This window comes from Neoarius graeffei, chromosome 23 (genome assembly GCF_027579695.1).
Source record: "Neoarius graeffei isolate fNeoGra1 chromosome 23, fNeoGra1.pri, whole genome shotgun sequence".
Lineage (NCBI taxonomy): Eukaryota > Metazoa > Chordata > Actinopteri > Siluriformes > Ariidae > Neoarius > Neoarius graeffei.
The window spans coordinates 14,558,763-14,570,726 of record NC_083591.1 but is presented as its reverse complement, the minus strand read 5'-3'; positions in this window follow the sequence as shown (position 1 = coordinate 14,570,726).

Here is an 11,964-nt window from a genome sequence, read left to right as displayed (position 1 = left end):
GCCTGCTGCCACTGTGACCTGACTTTGGATAAGCGGAAGAAAATGGATGGATGGTTTTGTCTAAAGTTTTTATTTATTAAATTTGCAAAAAATAAAAAATGCTCTGTTTCTCAAAATCCAGTGAATCTGGATAATTTATAATTAACAGTTATTCCATGAAATCTTATCGTACATGGCTTATGGCCAACTTGGCACTATGAGCCTTGTCGGCTGTCAGCTCACGTACAACTCAATTTTGTGGAATAACTGTTAATTATAAAATTACAATAACCCAAATATATGATTATTAAACCATTATTAAATATTGTTCTATTTCTTGAAAGAAGAAGAATCCGCCAAGAGAATAAAGACAATTCAAAGCTATAAATGAGTAAAAGCATCTATAACCAGGGTGAATGACCTTGTATTTGATTTTCCTTGCTTAGATTGCCCTTTTTTCCCCTTTCAGTGTTCACAAGATGTCACTTGTTTCCATATACAATTTCAGGGCATAACATTTTGACGTGCACCTGCACATTTTCACAGGACTCATGTGATTTCATATGGAATGCGATTTTTCGGCAAGGGCATGCAAGATTTTCAAATAGAATTTGAATAACCTGAGAAAATTTGCTAAATGTAGTATGAAAGGAAGAACCAAAACCTCCTCCTTTGTCAAACCCATTTGATAAATCCTTTGATTTATATGCGGTCTCCTGACATCATCCAATCTCCAGTTCGGTAAAAAGCTTTAAGATGCAAATTTGATATGTTTTGTATGTTGTAGTGTGACAAACAAACCAAATATAGACAGTAAGTTATTGTATCTGTGAAGTAAAGTCTGTGAAACAATACCATCTTTTATACCCGGGTATGATGAGCCACATTTGCAGCTCTTATGTCTTTCCTGTAGAAGTCTGACCAGTTAATGTGACGTTTGGTGCATTGTAAATGTCCATTTGGATTTTAGTGACTCTTTACAGCTTCTGACTTGGTTTGGTATGTGTGTGTGTGTGTGTGTGTGTGTGAAGGCTGAAATGAGAGTAGCCCCCAGCTGTCTTCCTCCTGTTATCTATTAGGGATCAGGGCTGATCTATCAATTAGTGAACAAGTGATTTCCCCTGACGGTGTGTGTTTGTAGCATCTGTGGAGACACTGGACAATGGGATTGTACATGACACAGTGCATTTGCACATGTGTGTGTGTGAGTGAGAACAGGATCGAACCAGAACAGTAAATTTCTGCTGTAGATAACACTCCTAGCTGTAGTATCACTCATAAAATGAGCACTGTGGCATTTTTGCTACATGAAGTGCTGTTTAAAATGTGTATGTGTGTGTGCTGACTCTGACAGTTCCGATTTAGATTTATCCCCCGCACTGTTTAATTTGATGCTTTAAATCACAGGTAATGTCAGGTGAAAGTCATGTAAAAAGAACCAGTCACAGTAAAAAGTCTGATGTCATAGTTCCCATAATGGAGACCATTGGGTAATGATCACATGATCATGCTTCACCGCCACTCACGTCCCTCTGTTTATTTTATGACCACCAATAAAGCATTTAATTGCGAGACCCAACATGAAGCAGAATTAATCTAGCGAAAAGGTCCCCTGAGGTTTCGGCAGTGAGCTGACCCTTACACCCCCTTCTTGCTAAACGTTTCCAGTGTAGATCAAATCTCCTTCCAAACTTAATTTCATGTTTGAAAACATCCAACCATATTTGTTTGTCTCAGTATCAATCTTGTCAAGTCCGGAGAGCTCTAAAATGGAAAATACACATTTCAATACACTGTTTGAAGTAGACGTAATTATGCTGACAGTTTGTGAATTTAGAAGAACATGTGATGAAGACCAGCTCAAACTCGTTCAGATGTGTGTCAGACATTGCTGAGTCCACGAAAAGCCAGTCTCAGATCAGTTCATTTTCCTAAACATGGCTCAATCCAGAATGAAAAGCTGACCCCATGTCAGTGCTGGTCAGTGCTGTAGCTTTGCCTGACTTTGAGGAATGCCAGGGCATGCTGTTCTAAGTCACTCTCGAACACAGAACGGTTCCCAGTGTTTATGAACATTTCTTCAGTTTGGGCTTTTTTTTTTAAGCATTCCAGCTGATCACAAGTTCCTCGATTTCACTTGCAGATGGAAGTATTTTTATAGTCTCATGCAAAAAGATGAAGGATGTCACTGGAGTAGAAATGCATTTTTTATCGTAATAGATTCTTGGTCACCTCTGTCTTTTGCCAGCACGTTTAAGCTCTGGTTCTGCATCACGATTCCAGCTGGAAGTCAGTCTGCCAGTTGGGCTTAATCCAAGAAGCAACTCATTTAAAACATTACAAGAAATTAAATCTCAAAAAATTTGACCCAAATTCTGAGCACAATGAAAAGTCAGAATGAGTTCCTAATGTTCCACTGCTGCAATAAACACTTCTGATAAACAGGCCTGTACTGTTCACCATTGTCCCACACTTGCATTGTCTTCATTTCTTGCATTGTCTACTCTCCATTCTCCTCACGGCTGAACAAAGAAGGATTTTCAATTAGCAGCACATTTTATTGCTTGCTCCCCTTTATTGCTGACTATGTGCTCTAATCACTTTCATTTAGCTTATTACTCTGCAATTTAATTCTCATCTCAAAGTCTGCTCATGTTTTATAGTTCCCTCAGATTTGTTCTGTACACAAACACAATCATACACACGGTGTTTGACATTAAAGGAATAGTCTGACATATTTCCACCTCATGTCTATCCACTACATCTGCACCTATTATATATGGTATGCCTGATCACTACAAACATGAATTTCAATACATTTCTCTGCCCTAAGGAATGACCAGAAAGTCCATTTCCTCAAAACGTCCTTATAATGACAGTCTAGGGGCAGTTGTTGAACTGAACACAAAATGCAAACGAGAAGGGCATTTGGTAGAGTGCATACCTCCACCAAGCCACATATTATCAAGATCAAAATATCACTTGAACCTAGGATAATACACCAAATTTCATCCAAATCCATTCACGACTTTTTGAGTTACATTGGGAACAGACAAAACAATCCTGGATCCACATACATATCCAGATTTGCTTCAAAACCAAGATTTGCTTCTAACCAATTATCCCTTGGCGAGTGGCTCACTTGTCCGCAAAATTTCATCAAAATCCATTCACTATTTTTGAGTTACATTGGGAACAAACAAACAAACAAACAAACAAACAAACAAATGGAGGCGAAAACATAACCTCTGACACTAACAAAGTTAGTGGAGGTAAAAATCCTGGATCCACATAAATATCTGGATTTGCATCAAAATCTAATCAATTGTCTCTTGATCCATGGCTCACCTTTCCTCAAAATTTCATCAAAATATGTTCACTACTTTTTGAGTTACACTGGAAACAGACAAACAAACAGAGGCAAAAACATAGTCTCCTACAACAACACTGGCGGAGGTAATAACAAGCTCTAGTCACACATCCATCCATTTTCTTCCTCTCATCCAAAATCGGGTCGCGGTGGCAGCAGGCTAAGCGGGGTATTCCAGGGGTCCCTCTCCCCAGCAAAGCTTTCCAGTTCCTCCTGGGGGATCCCAAGGCACTCCCAGGCCAGATGAGATATAATCTCTCCAGCATGTTCTGGGTCTACCCTGAGGTCTCCTCCCAGTTGGACGTGCCCAGAAAACCTCCAAAGGAAGGCGCCCGGGAGGCATCCTAATCAGATGCCCGAACCACCGCAGCTGACTCTTTTCAACATGAAGGAGCAGCAGCTCTACTCCGAGATCCCTCCGGATGTCCGAGCTCCTCACCCTATCTCTAAGGGTGAGCCCAGCCATCCTGTGGAGAATGCTCATTTCAGCTGCTTGTATCTGCGATCTCATCCTTTGTGAGCTGGGTGGCAGGCAAAGGCGGGAGCCTAGGCTTGCTGATCCTCGGCAGCGCAGACTAGTGATTGGGACGTGGAACGTCTAGTTACACTCTAATACAAATTATTTTATACTGTAACAAACATTAGGGAAAGTCTTACCAAATCTTTTTATATAGTTGTAACCAACTTTCCATGTAGAAATACAGTTAAAAATAAGAACTTGCGCTTATCTGATGATTTTGTTGTCATCATAATCTCAAGTTCTTACCTCTGAAAAGTTGTCCTGTCTCCTGTCTCTGGAAAGCCAAATTGTACAGATTTTGAGCTTCATTTAAAAATGACTTTGACTGAAACATTCACAAACACATGTTTCACGCTGACAATATTACTGCCCCAACATCTGCCTTTAGCATTTCATTATAAGTGAGTTTCTGCTGTTTTTCTCAGTTTAGCGAAATGTGTTGAGATTCTCATCTATGGTAATCATATATACACTACAGATACAGTACAAAGAGGTTAGGTTGGGAAACACTGGAGTATTCCTTTAATATAATGCTAATTTGCCAGCAATAATCACTGAACTACACAAAAGTTAGGCTGTATACTAGTAAGGTATTCAGTAAGTGTCCCACCTTTAGCATCCACATCAAATTTACATTACAAGGTGCTGACTTGCATTTTTCATGGCTGCCCTGCAGGAGAATTGTGTGTCATAGGTGATTTATGTTTTCTACAATTAAAAAAATATATAGCGCTGCTGATATTAGATGGCTAGTCATGTCGGGGACGCAACATCCTCCTCTCTGCCGTTATTGCTGTATATTAAACATGGAGCAGCGCTTAATTAAAAGTGCGACTCAGGTAAATGCATCAGAAAGCGACACGCTCAAGCGACGTGGAGAAGATTTTAATTTGCTTCCCGCCCTCAGGTGAGTGGCAGCCGCTGGCCTTGACCCTGCACTGACTGTACGGAGGAATGCGATGAGCTGACTGCTGAACCTATTATTGTGGCAGGCATCATTAATTATCCTTATTGATTGTCTGTTTCTGAGATAAAGCGTTCTGCTGACTGGGAAACACTCGTAGCTATCACAAGGTCAAGGCTAAAAAAGGGAACAGGGATAATCGCAGGGCTGGGATGGGCCATGCCTGCAGAGCTGAGACATGCATATGGCCTAAATGGGCTCTTTCACCCTCTCTGCTTGGTATTCTGTAGCTTGTAGTCTCTCAGATTTCATCCCGGTGCAGAGTAGTTAGAAATTTTGTCTTGCTAATTTTGTATGTTTTGTTCTACTCAGCTCCATTTATCCAAACTGCAAAAATGGATACAGCCGTGTGACCGCACTGACAAAACCGTGGTCACATATGGCTATCATGTAAAGTCTTTATGAAAGGATATTAACCTTTTCTCCATTTCGGACTGAGCGAGAAAGAGATATGTTGATGGAGAGTGAGTGATGACAGGCTTGTGGCAAGCTCTCGGAGTGCGATTAGGTTTCCCACCCCCGCCTGCCATAATGAAACCAACCAGCACCAGGCAGGAAGTGAGGGTTTTATATTTACACACTAGAACATCACTCTCAGTACTCTGCTCTGGCTTGCTTTGTGTGTCTAAGTGTTTGTGTGTGTGTTAGAGAAGGACCTGTGGTTTCAGGAGAAAGGGGAGAGAACAAGCGAGAGCAGGAACTACAAGAGAGAGAGGAGGAGGAGGAGAAACAGGAGCACGTAGCATGCTGCTGTCCCAGTGTGTGCATTTAGTAAGTTAAGAATAACATGAAAGCTTGTTGTGCACTCTTGTCCATCAGCACAGCGCTGGAATGGTGAGAATGCTATGGTGTTAGTTTCCTGCCAAAAGTAATCTTATGTGTTTGCAAGACCGAAATTAGAATCACCGGTCAATGCGGTAAATCTGTAACTTTTACATAGTATGTACATGTGTGTCATGTCATTTGACATCTCCAAGAACTGTTATTTTTCATCCCATGATAGCGTTTGTTTAGGGAACAACAGGTGAAGTGAATAACATTGATTATCTCATTACAGTGGCACCTGTCAAGGGGTGGGATATATTAGGCAGCAAAAGAACAGTCAGTTCTTGAAGCTGATGCGCTGAAAGCAGGAAAAATGGGCAAGTGTAAGGATCTGAGTGACTTTGACAAGGGCCAAATTGTGATGGCTAGATGACTGGGTCTGAGCATCTCCAAAATGGCACATCTTGTAGGGTGTTCCCGGTATGCAGTGAATAGTACCGACCAAAAGAGGTCTAAGGAAGGACAACCAGTGAACCGGTGACAGGGTCATGGGTGTCGAAGGCTCATTGGTTCACATAGGGCACAGAGGCTATCCCATATGGTCCAATCCCACAGAAGAGCTACGGTACTGTAGAACAAACTGCTGAAAATGTTAATTCTGGCTAAAACAGAAAGGTGTCCCAAGGCTTGCCCATTTTTCCTGCTTCCAACACATCAAATTTGAGAACTGACAGTTCTCTTCAGGCGCGTAACTATAGCAGGTTCAGCCGGTTCAGCCGCACCTGGGCCCGTGACCGTCGGGGGGCCCGTTGCGGATCCATCACATAAACGCTACATAAAATGATAAGAGGTCTTTGTTGTCATTCTATTTCGCAAATTAACTTTGTTTCTATTGAGATTACAAGGAATTCTGGGTAGGCTGATCTGGGTAGACTGATCTCAGTATCTTTGATGTCTGCATATTTCCATTATCGTTGCGAGCGAAACAATGCCCTTCAAACACAAAAGCGGCTCCAGGAAGCGGCAGGAGCGTAGGGAAGAACAGGAAAGGGTGGCAAAACTGCCGAAATTGGACAAATTTGGATTCACCAAGAGCAGTGAGAACAGAACATCAACACCTAGCCTATCTAGCTTGCGGTTTCAGCAGAAGGCGAGGTTTCAGCGCTTTGAATGTTAGGCCTACTTCCATGCGCTAATGTCAATGCAGTATTAGCCTATTTGATTGCCCTATACTATATTAATAAAATGATTTGGAAAGTTTTCCCATATCATTGACTCAATATTGTGGAGTGTGTTTTATTTACAATAATATAAACTACTTCTGTACTTCTGGTCCTTGAGGATTGTAGGCACCCATTATGTTAAATCCTCCCTTAAGTGTCACTATGCCCACTAGGGGGCCCGTATTCCACACGTCGCACCGGGGCCCGCGGCGAGCTTCTTACGCCACTGGTTCTCTTGCTGCCTAATATATCCCACCCCTTGAGAGGTGCCGTTGTAATGAGATAATCAATGTAATTCACCTCACCTGTCAGTGTTTGTAATTTCATGGCTGATCGGTGCATTCATGAACTTAGGGTTGGTGAGGGGTTACAGGTTGTACCTTTACTTAAAACTTTTTTTGTATGAAAGTCACAAAATCAGACTCACTTGTTCAAATTCTTACAAACGTTACATAATTCGGTTCCAAATTTATTTCATTGTTGCATTTAAGTATGATTCATTTTGACAGTGAAATAACTCCATAGATAGACATTCATATTGTTCAGTAAAATACCATAGCATCAACTTATCCATACTCAAACAAACATGACTGTGGCAATTTAGTTCCTTTCATTCAGTGTAAAAAAAAAAAGTAATATTCCATATTCAGATGTTGGATTGCCTTAGAATTGCACTAACAGCAGAAAATTTGGCAGGAGATTTTATGTCTACTATAAAAATCACATTTTGACTGACAGTGTCTTGCAAAAGTATTCATCCCCCTTGGCGTTTGTCCTATTTTGTCACAAGCTGGGGGGTTTGCACCATTTTATTTACACAATATGCCTGCCACTTTAATAGTGCAAATTGTTTTTTTTTTTTCATTGTGACGCAAACAATAATTAAGATGAAAAAAACAAACAAACAGAAATCTGGAGTGTGCATAGGCATTCCCCCCCAAGTCAATACTTTGTAGAGCCACCTTGTGCTGCAATTAAAACTGCAAGTCTCTTGGGGTATGTCTCTATTAACTTAGCATATTTAGCCCCTGGGATTTTTGCCTGTTCCTCAAGGCAAAACGGCTCCAGCTCCTTCAAGTTAGATGGGTTGTGTTGGTGTACAGCAATCTTCAAGTTATGCCACATATTCTCAATTGGATTGAGGTCTGGGCTTTGATGAGGCCATTCCAAAACATTTAAATGTTTCCCTTTAAACCACTCCAGTGCCGTTTTAGCAATATGTTTAGGGTCATTGTCCTGCTGGAACATGAACCTTCATCCCAGTCTCAAACCTTTGGCTGACTCAAACAGGTTTTCCTCCAGAATTGCCCTGTATTTAGTGCAACCCATCTTTCCTTCAGTCCTGACCAGCTTTCCTGTCCCTGCAGATGAAAAAATATCCCCACAGCATGATGCTGCCACCACCATGCTTCACTGTAGGAATGCTGTTCTCAGGGTGACGGGAAGTGTAGGGTTCCCATGATAGCCAAAAAGTTCAATTTTAGTCTCATCTAACCAGAGGATCTTCTTCCATGTGTTTGGGGAGTCTGCCACATTCTGTTGGGCAAACTCCAAACGTGTTTTCTTAAGCAATGACTTTTTTTCTGGCCACTCTTCCATAAAGCCATGCTCTGTGGACTGTTCGGCTTAAAGTGGTCCTATGGACAGATACTCCCAACTCCGCTGTGGATCTTTGCAGCTCCTTCAGTGTTAGCTTTGGTATATTTGTTGCATCTCTGATTAATGCCTTCCTTTCCAGGTCTGTGAGTTTTGGTGAGCGGCCTTCTTTTGTCAGGTTTGTAGTGGTGCCATGTTCTTTCCATTTTGCTATAATGGATTTAATGGTGCTCCGTGGGATATTCAAAGTTTGGGATATTTTTTATAACCCAACCCTGATCTATTCTTCTTCACAACTTTGTCTCTGACCTGTTTGGAGGCTCCTTGGTTCTCATGTTGCTTGCTTAGTAGTGTTGCAGAGTCAGGGTCCTTCCAGAACAGGTTGATTTATACAGACATCATGTGACAGATCATGTGACATGTTGAGTGCACACAGGTGGATCTTAATCAACTAATTATGTGACTTATGAAGTGAATTGGTTGGCCCAGCTCTTATTTAGGGGTTTCATATGAAAGGGGGTGAATACCTATGCACACTCCAGATTTCTGTTTTTTCATCTTAATTATTGTTTGTGTCACAATAAAAAATAAAAAAAATTGCACCTTTAAAGTGGTAGGCATGTTGTGTAAATCAAATGATGCTAACCCCCCAAAAATCCATTTTAATTCCATCTTGGAATGCGATAAAACAGGACAAACACCAAGGGGGATGAATACAGCGTCCTCCAGAATTATTGGCACCCTTCATTAAGATATGTTCTTAGGCTTCTAATAAATTCATTTAAAAAAATAATATAGGACAACAATGCAAAAAAGAGAAAAATCCAACCTTTAATTCAAGTGCATTTATTCAGTGGGAAAAAAAATCCCACATTAAAAAATAATTCTTATACATGAAATCATGTGTGCCACAATTATTGGCACCCCTGATGTTAATACTTTGTACAAACCCCTTTTGCCAACAAGACAGCACTTAATCTTCTCCTATAACATTTCACAAGATGGGTGAATACAGAGAGAGGGATCTTCGACCATTCCTCTTTGCACAAGCTCTCTAAATCATTCAGAGTCCTGGGTCCTCTCCTATGCACTCTCCTCTTCAGCTCACCACAGGTTTTCAATTGGGTTGAGGTCTGGGGACTGAGATGGCCATGGGAGGAGCTTGATTTTGTGTCTGGTGAGCCATTTTTGTGTAGATTTGGCCACATGTTTAGGGTCATTATCTTGCTGAAAGACCCAGTGATGACCCATCTTCAGCTTTTGGGCAGAGGCCACCAAATTTTGACTTAAAATGTCCTGGTATTTCAAAGAGTTCATGATGCCATGCACTCTAACAAGGTTCCTGGGGCCTTTGGAAGAGAAACAGGCCCACAGCATCACTGATCCTCCCCCATACTTCACAGTGGGCATGAGGTGCTTTTCCGCATACTCATCTTTTGTGTTATGCCAGAGTGTTTGTTGCCAAAAAGCTCTATCTTGGTCTCATCTGACCAAAGCACACAGTCCCAGTTGAAGTCCCAGTACCGCTTAGTGATCTCCAGACGTTTACGTTTATGCTTGTAAGTGAGAAAAGGGGGCGGCACGGTGGCGTAGTGGTTAGCGCTGTCGCCTCACAGCAAGAAGGTCCTGGGTTCGAGCCCCGGGGCCGGCGAGGGCCTTTCTGTGTGGAGTTTGCATGTTGTCCGCGTGGGTTTCCTCCGGGTGCTCCGGTTTCCCCCACAGTCCAAAGACATGCAGGTTAGGTTAACTGGTGACTCTAAATTGACCGTAGGTGTGAATGTGAGTGCGAATGGTTGTCTGTGTCTATATGTCAGCCCTGTGATGACCTGGCGACTTGTCCAGGGTGTACCCCGCCTTTCGCCCATAGTCAGCTGGGATAGGCTCCAGCTTGCCTGCGACCCTGTAGAAGGATAAAGCGGCTAGAGATAATGAGATGAGATGAGAATGAGTGAGAAAAGGCTTTTTCCATGCATGCCTCCCAAACAGCTTGTTGGCATGTAGATAGCACCTGATGGTTGTTACGGAGACTTTGTGACCCCAAGATGCTACTCTTTGATGCGATTCTCTAACAGTGAGCTTTGGAGAACTTTTTACTTCTCTTACCATCCTCCTCAGTGTGCGTGGTGGCAAGATAAACTTGCATCCTCGTCCAGGCTTGTTTGCCACTGTTCCAGTTGTTTTAAACTTCTTGATGATTCCTCTGACTGTAGATATGGGCAGGTGTAGGTGAGAGGCTATTTTCTTGTAGCCATTGCCTGACTTATGATGGTCGACACACATCTGCCTTACTTGAATGGTGTGTTCTCTTGTCTTTCCCATGGTGAAGAGTGGATAAGAGAAATAAGCCTCTGTGTCACATCATATTTATACCCCAGGAAAACAGGATGTGATGAATTACTAATTAAAGGTTCCTACATACTCTGCACTGTAAAAAATGATTTGTAGTTTTAACTTTAAAAAGTTAGTACCCGGGCCGCCTTAAAATTTTGAGTTCATTGAAATTCATACAGTAAGTTAAATTGTTCACCTCATTGTGTTAACTTACTATATTAATTTCAATAAACTCAAAATTTTAAGGCAGCCCGGGTACTAACTTTTTTAAGTTAAAACAACAAATAATTTTTTACAGTGAAACTACAGTAGAAATGACAGAAATGCTTCAATTACATTTATTTTCTAGGAATTGTTATGGGTGCCAATAATTGTGTAACAAGTGATTTTATGAAAAATAATTATTTCTTAGTCAGGGATTTTTTTCATGCCATCCCATTATCTCTAGCCGCTTTATCCTGTTCTACAGGGTCGCAGGCAAGCTGGAGCCTATCCCAGCTGACTACGGGCGAAAGGCGGGGTACACCCTGGACAAGTCGCCAGGTCATCACAGGGCTGACACATAGACACAGACAACCATTCACACTCACATTCACACCTATGGTCAATTTAGAGTCACCAGTTAACCTAACCTGCATGTCTTTGGACTGTGGGGGAAACCGGAGCACCCGGAGGAAACCCATGCGGACACGGGGAGAACATGCAAACTCCACACAGAAAGGCCCTCGCCGGCTACGGGGCTCGAACCCAGACCTTCTTGCTGTGAGGCGACAGCGCTAACCACTACACCACCGTGCCGCCCCAGGGATTTTTTCATCTCATCTCATTATCTCTAGCCGCTTTATCCTTCTACAGGGTCGCAGGCAAGCTGGAGCCTATCCCAGCTGACTACGGGCGAAAGGCGGGGTACACCCTGGACAAGTCGCCAGGTCATCACAGGGCTGACACATAGACACAGACAACCATTCACACTCACATTCACACCTACGGTCAATTTAGAGTCACCAGTTAACCTAACCTGCATGTCTTTGGACTGTGGGGGAAACCGGAGCACCCGGAGGAAACCCACGCGGACACGGGGAGAACATGCAAACTCCACACAGAAAGGCCCTCGCCGGCCCCGGGGCTCGAACCCAGGACTGTGAGGCGACAGCGCTAACCACTACACCACCGTGCCGCCCCCAGGGATTTTTTATTTTATTTTATTTTTTAATTC